The following is a 19,464-nucleotide window of genomic DNA, read 5'->3' as shown; positions in this document are numbered from 1 at the left end:
AAATGAAGTGGTGATTTATATCAGTTGACCATTTTAGAAGGTATATGTGATACCTAACTGCATTTCTTTGAATTTTATGTTATTGTTTTCCTTAAAATATAAACATGAAGGTTATCAGTGTGGCTAGCATTTATAATTCTAGAAAGAGCTCAAACAAATGGATTGTGAACCAAAATATAATCTGCAAATTATCCACACTCAGCATAAGGTTATCTACTTCATCAATTTGGCCAAATTTTACAATGCCACCTCCTGATGGTTGTTATGTGAATTGCAGACACAGAATCTGAGAACAAATAATCCATCTCTCTAAGACTGTCTGTGCATAAAAAAAAAAAAAAGACAAATCACAAGATCTCTGCTTTTAAAAGCTCTCAATTCCTCACTAGTGTGGATTATTTCATTGGACAAAGATTATCCATTCAGGTTGGGTTAACATAACTGCAACCATAAGCCAGAGTTTTAATAGTACTTCATAAGAAACTAAAAATTTTTGAGTGAAGAAGTTGTTGAGAAACAAGGGAAAATATTAGAGAATTTTTATATACCAGTTACCATAACATTTAAGTTGCATTTTTACTTTGTTTTAGTCTACATCTTTCATCATAAAACTGAATTTCTGTCTAGGTCTGTTTACTGAAAGGGAAAAGAGCTTTCTTACAATATTTAGAGGTTTGCTTTCACAGCTTTCTTCTAAGAACTGGATCAGTTATCTTGGAAGTGATAAGTTTGTTATAGAAAACTACATTTGTTAACATGTTCTTTTTGTGTGCGTGTAGAAAATTGTGTTTGTTCATAAATACGATAGTTATTTCATTTTGGGAGACAGAATTGCTTCAAATGTTTTTAAATAAACATTTTTCAAATAGCATAACCCCTAGATGAAAGTCAAATACTTCACCAGTAGCCCAACTGAAAGGGCAGCTATTGTTCTGTTTTAGAGGGAAATATGGCTGTGTTGGATTTATTGCTAGATGGCAAGTTGTTTCAGTTGTGGCATATAACCTGGCCGTAAATGTGATGGTAAAAGTTGAGCAATTGAATCTCTGGGGAAAAAGCTCTAACTTATAGCTTCTATTAATTTTAGGAGTAAAAATACTTTTACCATGGCTGATATGCTTCCAATGTGATGTCACTGAATGTGGATCTGGGAAGAGATGCACATAGCATACCACTATGTGGTATTTCTACCATGTAGATAAATAAACATACATAGCCTCAAGAGCATAGATAATAGTAAAATCATTAGAAAAATATGAATGTTGATACTTATTAGCTTTTTAAAAGAATATTATTTATGTAAAGTCTGTTTAATTTTTAATAATGGCTGTGTTTAAAGACTGGCTCACAAAATCCCTCAAAATTGAATATTTGGTTCTCACAAGCCAATACAGACCTGTCCAGGGCACTACTGAACAAATCTAGCATCTGTACTATCAACGTTTGAGAGGAAGAAATCTGATAAGCTGCAGCATTAGTTCCATAACTGTTAAGGTGATGATCCAAGTGTGGGGTAAGATCTGAATAAGACCAAAAAGTTTATGGCTGAAAGACATACACTATCACCAATGCCCATCAATGGTAACACGTTGTCCGGTAACACATTGTCTTAGCCTTCATGTTCCAAACACAATCTTCTAACAGAAGGAATTTCAAGGGAAACTATGGCTATTCATAATTTTCTTTCCACACACTGCTTTCAAAGCTTAACCTCTGTAGAAGTTCTTATTCAGTATATAGAAATAACATTTTGTTTCTTTAAAAAGTCCTCTAAACTCTAGTGAATGCTTTGTTATTTTTGTTGTGTTTTATTGTAATATGGTGTCAGTTACTTAAGAAACATTTGGGAAGTATTTATACACATAATTTGCCTCTTACTCAGGGTTCACTAATTTCAAAATGTGGTGGACAACTAATTTCTGTTATAAACTTCTGCTTTCTTATTTCACTTTCTTTTCTTGTCAGACTGGACTGTTCTTGTTTTAATTTAGGGCAAGGATGGGGTTGAGAAGTTAAGATATATTAAAATCAATGAAGGAATCTTGGTTGATATACCAATCTCTAAAAAGACCCTTTGCTATGAAGCACTGAATCTGACAAAATGAAAGTTTAGAAGCACAAAAGATTTCAAAGTTGGTGACCTAATTGGAGTACAGTAGACTACGTATTGTTGGATCCCATTGGCTAGTATCTTGTTGAAGATTTTTTCATCCATGTTCATCAGGGAAATTATTCACCACAACCAAGTGGGATTTAAATCCTGGGATGCAGGGCGGGTTCAATATCTGTAAAAAAAAATCAATGTGACACATCACATCAATAAAAGACAGGATGAGAACCACATGATCCTCTCAATAGATGTAGAGAAAGAATTTGACAAAATACAGCATCCCTTCTTGATAAAAACCCTCAAGAAAGTGGGGATAGAACGAGCATACCTCAAGATCATAAAAGCCATATACAAGTGACCCAATGCTAATATCATCCTCAATGGGGAAAAACTGAGAGCTTTCTCCCTAAGGTCAGGAACACGACAGGGATGTCCACTCTCACCACTGTTATTTAACATAGTATTGGAAGTCTTAGCCTCAGCAATCAGAAAACACAAAGGAATAAAAAGCATCCAAACTGGCCAGGAGGAAGACCAACTTTCACTCTTTGAAGATGACATGATACTCTATATTGAAAACATAAGAGATTTCACCAAAAAAACTGCTAGAACTGATCCATGAATTCAGCAAAGTGGCAGGATATAAAATCAATGCACAGAAATCAGTTGTATTCCTATCCACCAATAATGAAGCAACAGAAAGAGAAATAAAGGAATCAATCCCATTTATAATTGTACCAAAAACCATAAAATACCTAGGAATAATCCTAACCAAAGAGGTGAAAAATTGATACACTGAAAACTATAGAAAGCTTATGAAAGAAATTGAAGACACAAAAAATGGAAAAATATTCCATGCTCCTAGATTGGAAGAACAAATATTGTTAAAATGTCGATACTACCCAAAGAAATCTACATATTCAGAGAAATCCCTATCAAAATTACACCAGCATTCTTCACAGGGCTAGAACAAACAATCCTAAAATCTCTATGGAACCAGAAAAGACCCCAAATAGCCAAAGAAAACTTGAAAAAGAAAACTGAAGCTGGGGACATCACAATCCCAGATGTTAAGCTGTATTAGAAAGCTGTAATCATCAAGACAGAATGGGACTGGCACAAGAAGAGACACTCAGATCAATGTAACAGAATAGAGAAATGGATCCACAAATGTATGGCCAATTAATCTTTGACAAAGCAGGAAAGAATATCCAATGGAATGGAATAAAGACAGTTTCTTCAACAAATGGTGCTGAGAAAACTGGATAGTGACATGCAGAAAAATGAACCTGGACCACTTTCTTACACCACACACAAAAATAAACTCAAAATGGATGAAAGGCCTAAATATAAGACAGGAAGACATCAAAATCCTAGAGAAGGAAGCAGGCAAAAACCTCTTTGACCTCGGCTGCAGCAACTTCTTACTCAACCTGTCTTCAGAGGCAAGGGAGAAAAAAGCAAAAATGAACTATTGGGACCTCATCAAAATAAAAACCTTCTGTACAGCAAAGAAAACAATCAGCAAAACTAAAAGGCAACTGACAGAATGGGAGAAGATATTTGCAAATGACATATCAAATAAAGGGTTAGTATCCAAAATCTATACAGAACTTATCAAACTCAAGACCCAAAAAACAAATAATCCAGTGAAGAAATGGGCAAAAGACATGAATAGACACTTCTCCAAAGAAGACATCCAGATGGCCAACCGACACATGAAAAAATGCTCAACATCACTCATCATCAGGGAAATACAAATCAAAACTACAATGAGATACCACCTCACACCAGTCAGAATGGCTAACATTAACAACTCAGGCAACAAGAGATGTTGGCAAGGATCCGGAAAAAGAAGATCTCTTTTGCACTGCTGGTGGGAATGCAAACTGGTGCAGCTACTCTGGAAAATAGTATGGAGGTTCCTCAAAAAATTAAAAATAGAACTACCAGCTATGACCCAGCAATTGCACTATTAGATATCTATCCAAGGGATACAGGTGTGCTGTTTCGAAGCACCACATGCATCCCAATGTTTATAGCAGTGCTATTGACAATAGCCAAAATATGGAAGGAGTTCAAATATCCATCGATGGATGAATGGATAAAGAAGATGTGGTATATACATACAATGGAGTATTACTCAGCAATAAAAAAGAATGAAATCTTGCCATTTGCAGCTATGTGGATGGAAGTAGAGGATATTATGCGAAGTGAAATTAGTCAGAGAAAGTCAAATATCATATGACTTCACTCATATGAGGACTTTAAGATATGAAACAGGTGAACATAAGGGAAGGGAAGCAAAAATAATATAAAAACAGGGAGGGGGAAAAACATAAGAGACTCTTAAATATAGAGTCTCAAACCCAAACAGAAGGTTGTTGGATGGGTTGTGGGAAGGGGGAATGGGCTAAATGGATAAGGGGCATTAAGGAATCTACTCCTGAAATCATTGTTGCACTATATACTAACTAGGATGTAAACTTAAAAAATAATAATAAAATTAATTAATTAATTTAAAAAAATCTGACTTGGAGTACAGTAGACTACATGGGATGCTTATACTAACATCTGTACCCAGTCACATTACGCTCTTACCTGTATGGGATGAAACCTGGTTTTGGTGTTTCCTACGCCTTCTACTGTGGTAACAGCAGCCCCATACAGAGAGCAGATGGGCACCAGGTACGCTGTAACTGGATAGTGGCTGTGATAGCATTTTGTAAAGAAAACACATTGGAATCATAGGGAGTGACTAACATAATTCAGGGAGTCTAGGAAAGTCATGGGACTATATTTCTCTGAGAATACAGAGAACACTAGATAACAAAACAAAACAAAACAAAGTGTAAGTTCCTATAAGTGTCCAGGAAAGAACTTACATATGGCTGGCATCAAATGGTAGAGAAAAATGGAGAAAGAAAAATGAAGAGTTTTGTATAAGACCTCCAAGAAATCTCTCCCCCCACCCCATTCTAGGGAGAAGAAATCTTTTACTTTTAAGATTATATATTGTGGATTATATGTTGTGGATTATAAATAAACCACAATGGGGTAGTTTAATCCATTTGGTTTTCAACTATGCAAAGCTTTTAAATATACAGATACTTTGGTTGCATGTTAGTCCAATTAAATCAGAATCTGTGGGTGGGATCACTTCATCGCTTTTTAAGGCTCGTCAGCTAATTTCAACATACGGCCATATGTGGAAGCCACAAGTTTATGCCCTTATCTTGACCACCTCTCCTACAGTAGAGTCTGTATTAATGACAAAGTGGATGTGGTTAGCACAAGATTCTCATCTCACTGTTTGGAAATGGGGTCCAGACCTCAGTCCAATTTAGCTTTTTATTCCCACTCAGACTAAGTGGGAATGGGAAATTGTCTTTAAGTCATGGGAAATTGTCTCTCTCCCATGGAATGCTTCCTCTATTCTCCCACCCAGGAAGACAGTAAGCATGCAGTTCTTCTGGAAGAAAAGACAGAGTGCTGTTCTTGGCTCCACCAGCCTTTTGAATGATCAAAGGTGTTTGGAAACCAGCCAGCTGGCTGGTTGGGGACCCTGGGAGAGTGCATGATGTACAGGGCAAGAGTGTGCAGCAGATAAATTTTTGTTTTTTTTATGTCCTCCAAGTCCCCCTCCCCCATTAAGTTTACTTCCTCTTAATCTTATCCCCCTCTCCCTTCTCTCTCAACTGCTCTTCCAGTGTTCATTGCTCTCCTCAGCTTTATCCTCATGCCTCATCTGGAAAATAGAAGCATGAGCCCCCTCCACTCCCAGCCCACTGCTTCTTACCCAGAGTTTCAGTCATTGCCCTGTGTTCTTGGCCAGGAGGGCAAGAGTCCTTCCTCCTCTTCCCCTGTGCTCTGGCTCCCATCTATTCTTCTCTCTCCATGGACCTGGTTCATCACCAACAGTTCTCTTAACCTCTTCCTTTCTAGAGTCTCATTTCCCTAAATTCCCTTGGATTTAAAAGTAAATTCAAGTGTTTGCTCTGCTACACAAAACAAAACAAACAAAACAAAACCCAATATCTCTCTCCAGCTACTGGTCCATCTTTCTTTCCCTCCTTAGTCAAGTTTCTTCAGGAATTGTCCACAACTTCCTGGCTTTCCAGCCATTCCTGTGCCATCTCTATCTCATCTTCCAGCCCCATCTCTCTGCTGCCCTTGGTCCGGGAGCAATCTAATGGCACTGGGCCACTCCCTGGTATCTCATACTATTGATCGCTTCTGTCTTCTTGGAACTTTCTCCACTTGATGTTCCTCCTTCAACTCTAATTACTCCCTCTTGGTCTTCTTTGTGGGGGTGTCTTTCTTTGTGCATATCCCAGTCTGTGGTTCTACAGTGTCCTGTACCTATAAGCATAGTATAAGCTCTCATAGTATGCTATGTTCCAGATGGCCTGGGTCTGAAAACCTGCCTTCACCACCAGCTGGCCCATATGATCTTGAGCCAGTTATTCAACTTTCTTTGCCTTGATTTTTTTTTTCAGTGTGAGTGATAGTAATGCCTATCTCAAAGATGTTCTTCAGACTAAATATGATAATATATGTAACCTACTTTGAACGGTGCCTGGCATACAGTAAGCATTAGAAAAATGATAGCTATTTTTATTATCATTTTTAATATTTATATTGACAGCTTCCAGTAAGTTATAGCTCCAGATGAGACCTCTTCTCTGAATGACAGAACTCTTTATCTAAATGCCTGTGGACAATCCCTCTTGGGTATCCTGTAATTACCCCAATATGATGTGTTCAAAGCTAAACTTACTACTTTCCCTTCCTCTGCTCCCCCTCTCCCGTGTTCCCTAATTTGTGAACAGTACCACCCAGTGACTTAAGACAAAAACTTGGAATCACACCAGACAACTCCTGCTTCAGAACCACTTTCAATTATAGTGAGCAAATTTACATTTTAGGCCAAGGTAATCTGAGACTTCATTCAGCCCTTCCAGGCAAATAACTCCTCTTAGTATATGTCAAAGACCTAAATCTTCTACCAGGACAATGTATCACTTCTTTGTGTTTAAGCCATTCTTACCTGACCCCCACTCTGAAATCTCTTGCTTAAAACCAAAGAAGTATTTGTATAGAAATAGATAGCATGGCCCTGAGAGACTGACACACAGGACAGATATACTCTGATGGGAACAAGGTAATGGGAAAGATTTGGAGCTTAGGAAGTTGCAGGGTGAGCAGGCATGGAGGTGGAAGAGAGGGGGAATGCCTGTGGACAGGAAAAGTAGGAGGCTCTGTGTCCTTCCTAGATGTGCCCAGGGCAGGGCTTGGCCCAACACAAAGGATACTGGACCTTCCTGGACTTGGACTTGTATCTTGACACCATGACAGTGCAGGTGCCACAGCCTTCTCCCCCACAGTTGTACTTGGTGCCTATGAGGCAGACTGGAAAGGGAGGAGTCAAGGAATAGAGGGGCCCAGGCCACTGCTTTTCATGCTCTTCTTCCTCAGATACTGATAACAAGTAACATGTTTTCTTGAGTCTTTCTTGTTTAGAGAGCTGTTCCTTTTTTTTTTTTTGGCATATAAATGAGTTCACTGATTATAGATGAGAATAAATCCTCACTGACTCACACTGCCTTATCTGCAATCCTCCAGGCCAGATTCATTTCTGATGCAAAATTTTCCATATTTTACAAAGGTAATAAGGTAGCATTCCCAGTGGGTCTACAAGGCAGCACCTTGTAATCAAACACATTAATATTTCTGCAATGAACCGTAGGGATATTCACACTAAGTGGGATACATGAAGACTACCAACAGCCTCATGAGACATCAGGGTTTATATTCAAATGAGGTATAAAAAAAGCTTTTGAATTCAGAGTTGTGGACAATGGGTCACTGTGGAAGTGGTGGGAAATGGTGCATCAGAAAAACTTAGAAAATCCTTCTGTGAGGCTTAACTTTCCCTGCTCAGCAATGTATGCTTTTACCTCCTTATTGGATAGGGAATATTAATTTAATAACCATGGTTCCTGAACTGGTAACATCAGCAACCACTGTGTACATCTTCCCTACAAGATGTTTGCATTTTTTCATAAAAAGGGACAAATAGTATATGTAAACCTCCTGCTTTAGGTTCTATAAAAATCTATTAGAATTTGCTTTGGACCTTTTTCAAGTGAGGTTTAAAAAGGATTTTGCGGGTGGAGGTCATAATTGGCTTGGGCAGAGGTTAAGCTAATTTCATCTTGGAAATTGCTGCCCATGAAGAGATAATAGCTGGTCAGGACACCCCTGGAGTAAAGAGCTCAGAGATTGTCTGCAGAGGTCTGGAGGAGCCCCCCCTCCTCTGTTCTTTTGTCCCCAGTCTGAGCCAGTCATTTCTGCACAAGTGGGTCAAGCTTTCCACCTTTAGGCTGGGGCTCAAAGTCAAGTGCCATTGAACAGGGCATCGAACAGGGCAGAAAAGGCAAGAAACCCTTTCTCTGTGACTCTGGTGTCCTGAAGTTTCCAAGTAAAGGAATCTAGTTGTTGTCTGGCTCAAAGACAGAGGCTACTTTTGAGTTTTCACTTTGTCAGACCTTAAGATAGCTCTGTGATGTACATTTTAACATTGCCTTGAGTGAAAAGTGAAAGATGGATTCAACCAGCTGTTTTCTCCTTTGGTCACCAAATAGCTAGTTTGAATCCTCCTTCCTCCACCCCCACCAGATGTACCAGACTCAGTTACTTACAATTCTGCTGACTCATTCTGAATCTCATCATTAGGTGGGGTTGCCAGATAAAATGTAGGATGCCCAGTTAAATCTGAACCTCAGATAAGTAACAAGTGATATTTTAGTATAAGTATGCTTCATGTATTCAAATTTAACTGGGTATACTATATTTCTATATGCTAAAGCTAGCAACCCAACTTAGGTCAAATACAAACAATAATATATCAGAAGTTTATTTTGAGGGCCTTTTAAGCAGAAGAGCCCAAAGTGTCCTCAAGATAAACAGCCCTGAAGCATATCCAGAAGAAGCTACCCTGACACTAGATACTAGCAGCCAAAGTGTACAGTTGACTCTGGAATTTCCAACGGGAGCCAGTCTTTCATTAGTGAGTAATTGTTTCCCATGGTGAGGGAGCATAAGGCAAGCTGCTACCTCGCAACATGCCCCTGGGATAAGTGTGACATTCCTCAGGCACTCCTGGCTGCCCAAGAGCAAAGAAAAGGACAGAAAACAAATGGTTAAACTGACAGAGTCTCCATATGTTTACAAATGTCTTAGTAATATTACAAGAAAAGGGCAATCTTGTCAGTAGCCTAATCTCCAGGAACTCCCTACTATTTTAACGATAATGCTTCGCTAGAGGGAAAAACAACCTTAGCTTGATAATAGCTAGGCCTCCAGTAATCTGTAAATCTTCTTTAGCATATGGAAATCCCTTTAAGAAACTTCCTCTTGACTTTACCTTCCCCCAAACTCCACAATATATAAGCAGTCACTCTTCACAACCCCAGTGCAGCTCTTTATGCCCACACGTCCTGTCCCTGTGCTTTAATAAAATCATGGTTTTGCACCAAAGACATCTTCAAGAATTATTTCCTGGCTGTAGTCTCTGAACCCCACCACCCTACCAGCCCCAAACTGCATCATCCTATGCCAGGAAAGGAATGTGCCATTGGGGTCAAACTTGGTTCTTTGCCTCAAGGACCTCACTTGTCCTCTGTCTCTTACCACACTCTCCCACTCCCTCACAGCTCTTTATTTCCACCAGAATAAATTTCTTTTAGTTCCTCAAAAGCACTACATTCTGACCCATCTGACCTTAACTCATACTGCTGACTGGAATAGCTTCACCCCCCTCCCCCCCCCTCCAGCCTTCTGTTTGCTCAGCAAACTCCTACTCAACCCTCATTTCTTCCTTCCCTCCCTGTGAGAAATAAGCCCACTGACCCAATCAAAGGACGGAGGTGGAGACTTGGAGCACAGTGAAATGAGGCTTTAATCAACATTCTTGCAAGAGCAGGTGTCTGATGGACAGGCACACTAGGGGTAGAATATGGAAGGGAGATAGGGATGCCTACAAACAAATTTTGTTCTTTGTGTCACTGTGTTCCATCTTGGGAATGATACCTAAGCCAGGCTCCAAGTCAGCAGCAAACTGGGATCTTGTGGGAATATAAAGTTTTTATATTATTGGAGACCCATCTTAAGGAAAAGCACGCGATTATGAATATAAACTGGGCACAAGGCTTTGGAAAGGGCCATGGAAATCCTGTGAAAAGTGAAATAGGCTGGTGCTGATGTGTACATGTGGGGTGCTGGTTCTGGTGGAAAATCTGTTCATTCACAAATATTTATGAAAATTACCTACTTGAGGAACAAGTTAAAAATAAAATCCCTGACTGCATCCCAGAAATGCTGCCTCTGTAATCAGAGGTTGGAGCCTGGAAATATCAGGTGAGTCTTATTTACTCAGAATGACTTATTTATGATATTAAGCACCAGAAAGGAATGGACAGAGGGGTCACTGGGGAGATGGGCCAATGGGAGGCTGGGGGTGATTATGCGTAGGGCTGGTTCTGGCCATGCTTACTTGGGAGTGCATGAATTTTCAGCTTGCTCCTTATATAGATGAATTTCTTCATTTTAGGATGTCCAGAGAAAGCATGATGGATTTAGAAGTGATATAAAAGGGAAGTGAAAGGGAGTGCTGACTAACACTGAGATTTTAGAAGCTGGTAGATGGGAGATGGCATTCCCAGTGAGGGAGGACTTAGCCTGTTTTGATTTTGTTTTGTTTTGTTTTTTAGTGATAAGTCCAGGTGCTGGAATAGTGAGTGGAATAGGACATTAGGGGATATTACTGGCTAGAGTAGTAAAATGATAGGTTAGGAAACCAGACTGCAAGGGGTTAAATAGTGAGAGACCGAGTCTGGAGAGAAAAATGCAGCATCAGGTACACATAATTTCTTAGATAAGTTTGGCAAGGAATTAACAGGGAGAAACAAAGTAATGTTTTTAGATGTGTATGTTGGGAGGCAAAAAGACAGAAGTGGGGAAAGAAGTGATGATCCTGGAGGGAGGCAACAACATCATCTTATACACCATTGAAGGCCCAGAGCCTAACACAGTGCCTGGCTCTTAGTAGGTGTTCAATAAGTATATGTATTTTAACTTATTACTTTGAGATACTTATAGTTTCCTAGGAAGTTGCAAAAATGGTACAGTGACAATACCCGTCACCTAGCTTCACCCAAAGATGATATCCACATAGCTATAGTACAACATCAAATCCAGGAAGCTGATATGGGTACTACACTGATAACGAGACTAGAAAGCTTATTCAGATTTTACCACTTAAACATGCGTGCACACCATATATGTACAGTTCTATGAAATTTTATCTCATAGCTAGATCTGTGTAATCACTGTCACAATCATTCCCTTGTTCTTCCTCTGTATGGCTGTCCCCAAAACCAAGAAATTCTTTCTGAATATTTATTGCGGGTCTATTGAAGGTCTTAGTGGAGTAGGGAGTGAAAACAGGTCCAGATCAGAGGTAGAGAGCTGAGAGTGCATTAGCTCTATGTTGGACTTTTGAAATATGTTTATAGAACCTTGTTTTCCCCAATAAGAATTATGAAAAGGTGTAGGTGACAAATCAATGAAGTCCTCATGGGAAACTCCTGTCAGTGACATGCACCCCTAGGAACTGACTGGATGTTTTTATTTTAATGCTCCTGAATGTAAAACTGTCATCAGCTAACCAGGGGACTCAAAAAGTCATAAAGTTATTTCTAAAGTTAGCATACTCATGTTTCACTGGATGATTCTTTTGGTTTTGCTCAGGTGAACAACAACAACAACAACAACAACAACAACAAATAAAGCATAAATCTCTCTTTTTGGATGTATTCTGTCAGCTCCAACTAGATTCTACAAATCGAACAGAAGGGTATTTACCTTGAGCAAATACAGGGTGACTTTCTTCAGAAGTATTAGCATGTTCACTTTTTGCGACCCAATCCAGATTGATTACAGTCAAATATAAGGATATGGACTTTCCTTGGGTAGAATAGATTTACTTCAGGACCAGCATTCTTCTCTGTGACCTACATTATGAAATGAGAAAAGAAATGTTATGGCAATTCTATCCATTGTTTTGGGGACATGTTTTTTTTTTGACAGATGGTGGTTTCACAAGGGAAGAAAATAACAAAGGAAACTTTTCTAACAGTTGGATCCAATTTTAAAGAAATTATGGAGCATTATTTCAATGTCTGTGAATTTTCCAATATATATGACAATTATAAGTTCTGGATTGTTTTTTCTTACAACTGTAAGGTTCCAAAATTGACTCAGGTAACTCGTGGTCATAGGAAGTCCTGGAAAAAGTTAGCCAGAGATTTCTTAACAGAGTCATGGAGGAGTGTGTTATAAAGGGAGCCCCTCCTGCTCCACACTTTGCTTCCAGCTCCCTAGTGGAGTGGAGGTGCCACTATCTGAAGGAAGAGCAGAAGGGAGCATGAATCTGGTTCTGCCTCTCATGTCACACTCCTGGCTGCTACTGCCAATAGATCAAAGCTGGCACATGAGAGGAAAACTGTCTGCTCTCCCTGGCCAAGGCAGTTATTCTGCTGGGTACAGTCAGGCAAGATTAGAAAGAAGGGGAGAGAAACTTACCAGGAAGTGTAGAAACCCAGAAACAGAAGACAGCATTCCACTAAAAGTGTTTTTTACTTTTCTCACCCCAGAAAAAGGCAACAAATCACATTATTCTTCATACACTGCCTGCTATTTCCAAAACCCTTTCTGAGTCCTCAGAAGATTTACCCAGTCAGAGATGAGCTCATCACCCCTTCACTCAGAATCTTAGCATGAGGAGGGGGCTAAGTATGGTGGCATCTCAGAAACAAAGCATTATTTCCAAAGGTGGGAACAAGAAAGGAGGAGGGAGTGATGGTGTGCAAGCCAGAACTACTATAACTTCCTCCTGTCTCCACTATAAGGAGAGGACACAGCCGAATGGCACTATTCTGTGCTATAAAGACATCCATATACCTGAGACAACATTCTAGGTAAATAGACATCCATATACCTGAGACAACTTTCCCCAAGTACTTTAGTTGCCTGATGAGTACAACACTTGATTTAATGCTGTCTCCTTCAATCATGACATGGCTTCAGGTTCCAAATGAAGAAAAAGGAAGGCAAGATTAGACTCTGGGAAATTAATTAAAGCCTGCCAACTGCAATTTTGACATATTTGAAATATACAGTACCTCCAGACATTTAAAATAAATATTTCAGTAATCATATGAGAAATACTGGTCATACCAATAGCTAGCTGCACTCATAAAATTGTATGGGTACATCCTGTTTCCTCCAGTAATTTATAAACACTCAGGAAATAAATTCCTTTTTAGTAAGTATATGAAAAGGGGAGAAACCTAACCAGTAACTGGAGAGATACAAGAAAGCTCCCCCAAGACACCATGCCCATTAGATTAGCAAATCCTAGAAGGTCTGATTATAATAAGTTTTGGCACATTAAAGATTGGCAAATCATCTATTGGCAAGGAGACAGCACCTGTCATGCAATGAACTGTGGGGAAATGTAACTTGTGCAGGATTCTGGAAAGCCACCTGGCAGGGCCTATGAAATCACCATGGTACAATCTCACTTAGAGATTCTTTTGCCAGTATTGGTGAGGAGACACATCGTAGGATGTTCACTGAAGCATTTCTTGGGGGTAGTGGGGAACTGGAAGCATCCTACGTGTCTACCACTAGGGCACTGGATAAGCAGAATGAAGGAGGTGCACACCTGGGAGAACTAGCATGCAGAAGTAACAAGCCAGGTCTTCAAAGAGCAACATGGATAAATCTTAAGAACAGTGGTGAGTCATAAAAAGGTATTTATAGGTCACAATACCATTGGTGTAGGTTAAGAATACACACACACACTCATGCATGTTATGCCCAGAATTCGTGATCCCCAAAGACCACCAGGGAGCCGAGTCTGATGCAAAAGCAAAAGAGCCTTTATTCGAGCTAGCTCGAGCTCAATCCCCTACCTGCACCGACACAGCGGTGAGATACCGGAGAGAGAGAGCGAGTTTCAAAAGCACAAAGGTTTTATTGGGGTCTAGGGGCAGTTGGAAGGGAATGGCTGTGGCCTCAGCCAATTGGCTGGGGAAGGGTCGTGGCCTTGGCCAATTGGCTGGGGAAGGGTCAGAGTCCTGTTACTCAAGGGGAGGAGGCGTGGTTGGCTGGCGTAGGTCCGCCCCTTCAATGCACAGGTCAAACACTATATATTTCAAACATACATTTATATTTCTAAATATTCACGTGGAAAGTAGATGGGAAGGATATATATTTAAAATGCACAAAAGTGGATGTTTATGGGGGAAGGAAATAAAGAGAAGATAGGACATAAGAAGAAAAAAAAAATGAAATAATATAAAACAAAAGAGAAGCCTTGTCCAGACCGTGATTATGGTGTGCCATGGACAGACGAGTGTACTTTGCTCAACTCTATGCCCCTGGGTCTAAAGGAAGGAAAGATAACCACAAAAAATAACCAGTTTCTTCAAATAAGTTTATGATTTCCTCCTCCTTGGCCATCTGTAACTTGTCTTAGAAGTTTGTAAGACAGAAAAGGGTAAAAACAGCAAAATATTGGCTGTGATTTCAAAAGATTGGAGACCTGGAGAGGGAATAATCATTCTAATGTGATATTAAGGAAGAAATGGTTTTATTTGCCAACAAAGGAAAAGCAGAAAAGCCCATTTTCCTCACACTCAGAAAAATTTTTAGCTTTTGATTTACTACAAACTGTCACTCAGAAATTGTTTTTCTGATGTTCCAGTTGGCTTCAGGTCATTCAAGATCCTGATCTACTTGTAAGCATTATTGCTAAACCCAGGTTTTTTCTTTTCTTTCTCTTTCACTTTTTGTTGTTTAGTTCATAGGTTTCATAAAAATGATGTTTCTCTGCTATTTGACAGGCAAAAATCCCAAAAACTTTTGTCTTGATTAAAGTTGTGTTTCTTTCTTTAGGGAAGAACATCAGTAATCTAACACAACTGAGGCTTGAGAAGCAAAAACATTAACACCAAGTTATTGTCCAAAATAATTTTCTATTTTAATATTTTACTAGTTTTTTTTTTTCCTCTAATTGTCCCAAAGCACCTCGAACCTTTCATTTATTCATTTTGCTCATTCGAACAACTAGCACAAGCTAAGTACCAGAGTTGCCACATCTCTTCCAAAGTGGAGAAGGTAGTCTATTTACTCCATTTTTGGGGCAGAGATGCTTGAGCCTCTACGTTAACTGATTAGTCTGAGGAGATTAAGACAAAACAAAATCATTCTTTGCTATTATCAACCCCCATGTCATATATGCCTTCTACTAAAATAGCATTGGTGAACTCAAGTAGAGCTAATATCTGAATAAAGGGGGAATGACCTTAATTTTTCATATCTGTGTCAGATTTGACTTCTGTTTTATTATAACAAATAAAATGAGAGTTCCTTACTGATTGCAGAAGAAAGCAAAGCCCCTCATGCTTTAATACTTTGCACCAAACCTTGAACTAATGATCAATGTTCAAGCTCATACTACCAAACATGACTTGAAAAAGATAGAAGAGAGAGGATAAAGACATAACAAATGGCATTGTAGTGAAAAAGATTAGTTTAGCTTTTGTCCCTGGTATACAAAAATTCATATTAATCATCTCATAAACTTACCTTTCTTCCATTCACACACACATACACAAAATCAGCTCATCAGAATTGGGAACAGAAGCCATAGTACCAGGGGGGGAAAAATGCCTCCACCAGAATAGAGGTCTCCCCCACCCCTACAAAGAGCAGATATGTTAGAGCAAAAATCTGAGTGCCTATCAGTCTTGGGAAAGCCCACCCTGCAGCATAGGCTGACATGGAGTGATTTATAGCCACACTGCCAGACCAGGAGCACCAACCAGGGCTCTCTGCCAGCCTGCCCACAGGGACTGTGAATGGCTCTTGGCAGCACCCTGTCTCCTCCTTTAAGAGTCAAGTCAGTGTCTTTGCCTGTCCCTTTTGGAGTCTCACTGCTTTCTCTAGGGGAATTTGTTTAAAGCCAGGGACTGACAGATAAAAAGTGAGTTTTAAACAGGCTGTTATCTAACCAATAGTATCTAACCATTGATCAATACAAGGCTATTAAAACTCATAAGACTTGAGGTGCCTGGGTGGCTCAGTTGGTTAAGCATCCAAGTCTTGATTTTGGCTCAGGTCATGATCTCACAGTTCATGGGAATGAGCCCCATGCTGGACTCTGCACTGATAGCACAGAGACTGCTTGGGATTCTCTCTCTCCCTCTCTATCTGCCCCTCCCCTGCTTGTGAACATGCTCTTTCTCAAAATAAGTAAACATTAAAAAAATTTGTTTTAAACGTTTATTTATTTTTGAGAGAGAGAGAGAGAGACAGAGAGAGACAGAGTGAGAGTGGGGTAGGGGCAGAGAGAGAGGGAGACGCAGAATCTGAAGCAGGTCCCAGGCTGTGAGCAGTCAGCACAGAGGCCGATGTGGGGCTCGAACCCACCAACCAAGAGATCATGACCCAAGCCAAAGTCAGATGCCCAACTGACTGAGCCACCCAGGTATCTCTCAAAATAAATAAACATTAAAAAGCCCTCCTAAGACTTTAATTTTTCTTAGGTTTTTCCTATGTTAAAGAGCAAAGGGAAGATTTCCCCATGCATGTAACTTCATAGAAATGTGTCTTGGGGCCCCTAGGTGGCTCAGTCAGTTAAGCGGCTGACTTCCGCTCAGGTCATGATCTCACAGCTCGAAGGCTTGTGAGTTCAAGCCCTACGTCTGGCTCTGTGCTGACAGCTCAGAGCCTGGAGCCTGCTTCCAATTCTGTGTCTCCCTCTCTCTCTGACCTTCCCCTGCTCGCGGTCTGTCTCTGTCTCTCTCTCAAAAATAAATAAACATTAAAAAACCCTGTCTTTAAAACTCATTTATAACAATCTGCAAATATATTCTCTTTCCTTAATCTTTTTTTGTAATCAACTTGTTTCTTCAAATTTAAGCATTCATGACATCAAACTACCTAAAACCATAAGCATGTACACAGGCTTGCCATGCACCAGAATCTGTTCTCAGGCTCCTTTAATACTTCAACAGCTTGGTAAATATTATCATCTTTGCTTTAGAGACAAAGGAACTGAAGCAACAGAGATATTAAGCCACTTTCCCAGTATCATGCAAGCAAATAGGTGGCAGAGTTGCTCCAGAGACTGTGTCTCTAACGTCCTTCCTGTGGTCCAGATACAAACATGGTAGGAAAAGAGGCTGGAGGAGTAGGCACTCCAGAGAATGTACGGAGGCATTATAGGTATAGTTAGAGTTATGCTGGGTCTTCTAAATATGATGGGAAGCCATTGGAGGGTTTTGAGAAGGGGGTGACAGGATCTTATTTAAATTTTTAAAAGATTGCTTTGTCTGCTTTGCAGAGAATGAAAGGTGGGAGCACGTGTGGGAGAAGAGAGATAACTGGAAGTTAGTGGCACTAAAGAGATGATGAGGCCTGGAGGAGGGTGACAGTGGGAAGATGGATAAAAAGGGGTCAGATTTACTGAAGGATTGGATGTGACATGTTGGGAGGGGCTGAGTCAAGGATGTCTCTGCAGCTCTTGGGTTCAGCAGGTGGATGGGACTATTTTTTCCATCTTAAGTTCTATTTGGACATGTTAAGTTTGGAAAGCCTAAAGAACATAAAAATGGAGATGGTGAGTAGGTTGTTGGATATTCAAAATTGCCTTCTATGCTTTTTATCTTGAGGAGAAGGAGGACTCCATTTCTGGGGCAGAATTTCACCTCAGGGACTCCAATCCAGCTTTCCTTTAAGCTCCAAGTCTGACCTTACCAACTGAGCAGTATGGCTATGCATTCCCCTGCCTTGCTGCCTCCACAGTGGACATTCTCATCTTCTCTGAGTGCTCCTTATCCAAATAGCAGTTTGAAGGACCAATAGGAGTTTACCAGAAGAACAAAGAAAGGACATGTTTAGCAGAGGGAACCATCATTTGTGTAAAGTCAAGGAAGTTTGAAATTGCATATTATGTTTCAGAGATTTACAAGTAGTTTTCTTCTTATTGCATGGGAATGAGTGACAGGAATATGACTATCAAATAAGATCATTCATCCAAAAATATTTGTGTGCCTGACAAGATCACTCTTCTCATGGAGTTTAGGTGTGTGTGTGTGTGTGTGTGTGTGTGTGTGTGTGTGTGCACGCACACACGAGAGAGAGACAGAGACAGAGAGAGACAGATAGAGTTCTCTGGGGATCTTGAAGTATTAGATAAAATGACATGTATTTCTAATGTGTTGTATAATAAACTAGAGAAACAAAGTAATCTCAGGAAATGGTGAGCAATGTTATAAACAGGGCAAGGCAACACAAAGTGACTTAAGAGAATAGTTTAGTTTTGGGTAGTCAGTGCCGGAGCGCATTTGACCTGAGTCCTAAATGCAAGCCCACTAAGAGACAGCAGGGGAGAAGAGTCTCAAGTGGCCCCCAAAAGAACTGAGGTTGGAATGTTAAAAGAAGGCCAGTGTAGCTGAGTGTGGACTGCAGGAGGAAGATGGAATACATGAAGGTCAGAGAGATGGCAAGGGCCAGGCCAAGGGGTTTGTAGGTTTCTAGGTGGGAAGGGATGCCACAAGACAGTTTTAAGCAAAGATGTAATATGATGTGATTTGTATTATTTCACTGTATAGAGAATGAGTTATTGCTGGTAATATGGTAGCATGGAGACCAATTCTGAAGCCATTTCTCTGCTCCCCATTCGATGTTGATGGGAACTTCAAATAGGGTGTAGGGTGGTAGCATCAGAGATGGAGAGAAGGGGACAGATTGGTATGAATTTTGGAGGTAGAACCAACTGGATCAGTTGATAGGTTAGATGGGGGTGATAGGAAGCAGGGGAAGAGAGGACTCAGCAGAAGTCCTGGGTTTCTGCTGATACAGGAAGACTGGGAATGTAAAATGGGGGATAGGGGCAAAGGAGTCAAGAGTTCTCTCTTGGGTTGCTTAAATTTAACTTCCAAGTGCACATGTCAGTTGGATACAGGAATCCAGAGGATAAAGTCCAGAATGAACAAGCCAGTTTAAAAGTCATCAGCTCATAGATGATGCAAGCACAATCTCTGCGGAACTGTAAAGTACCAGAAAAAAAGTCACCTCTTGTGGCAAGATAATATTTGGAAATATTGGCTAATGTGCTTCCCCCTGGCCATTCCTCTCCCTATTCTTCAGGTGTAAGTTAGGGTGTTCCACACTGCTGGCCTTCAGAGTGGGTCCTTATGGCAAGAATGCAAAAAGAA

General features: G+C 40.1%; 1 pseudogene; it reads right to left on the bottom strand.

Annotated features, from left to right (window-relative positions):
* LOC122226067 overlaps positions 1–15,891 on the bottom strand; it is a 68,753-nt pseudogene extending 52,862 nt beyond the window's left edge.
* Between the last annotated feature and the right edge of the window lie 3,573 nt (positions 15,892–19,464).

This window comes from Panthera leo, chromosome C1 (genome assembly GCF_018350215.1).
Source record: "Panthera leo isolate Ple1 chromosome C1, P.leo_Ple1_pat1.1, whole genome shotgun sequence".
NCBI lineage: Eukaryota > Metazoa > Chordata > Mammalia > Carnivora > Felidae > Panthera > Panthera leo.
Note: the sequence above shows the minus strand (reverse complement) of the source record. Positions and strands in the feature narration are given on the sequence as shown.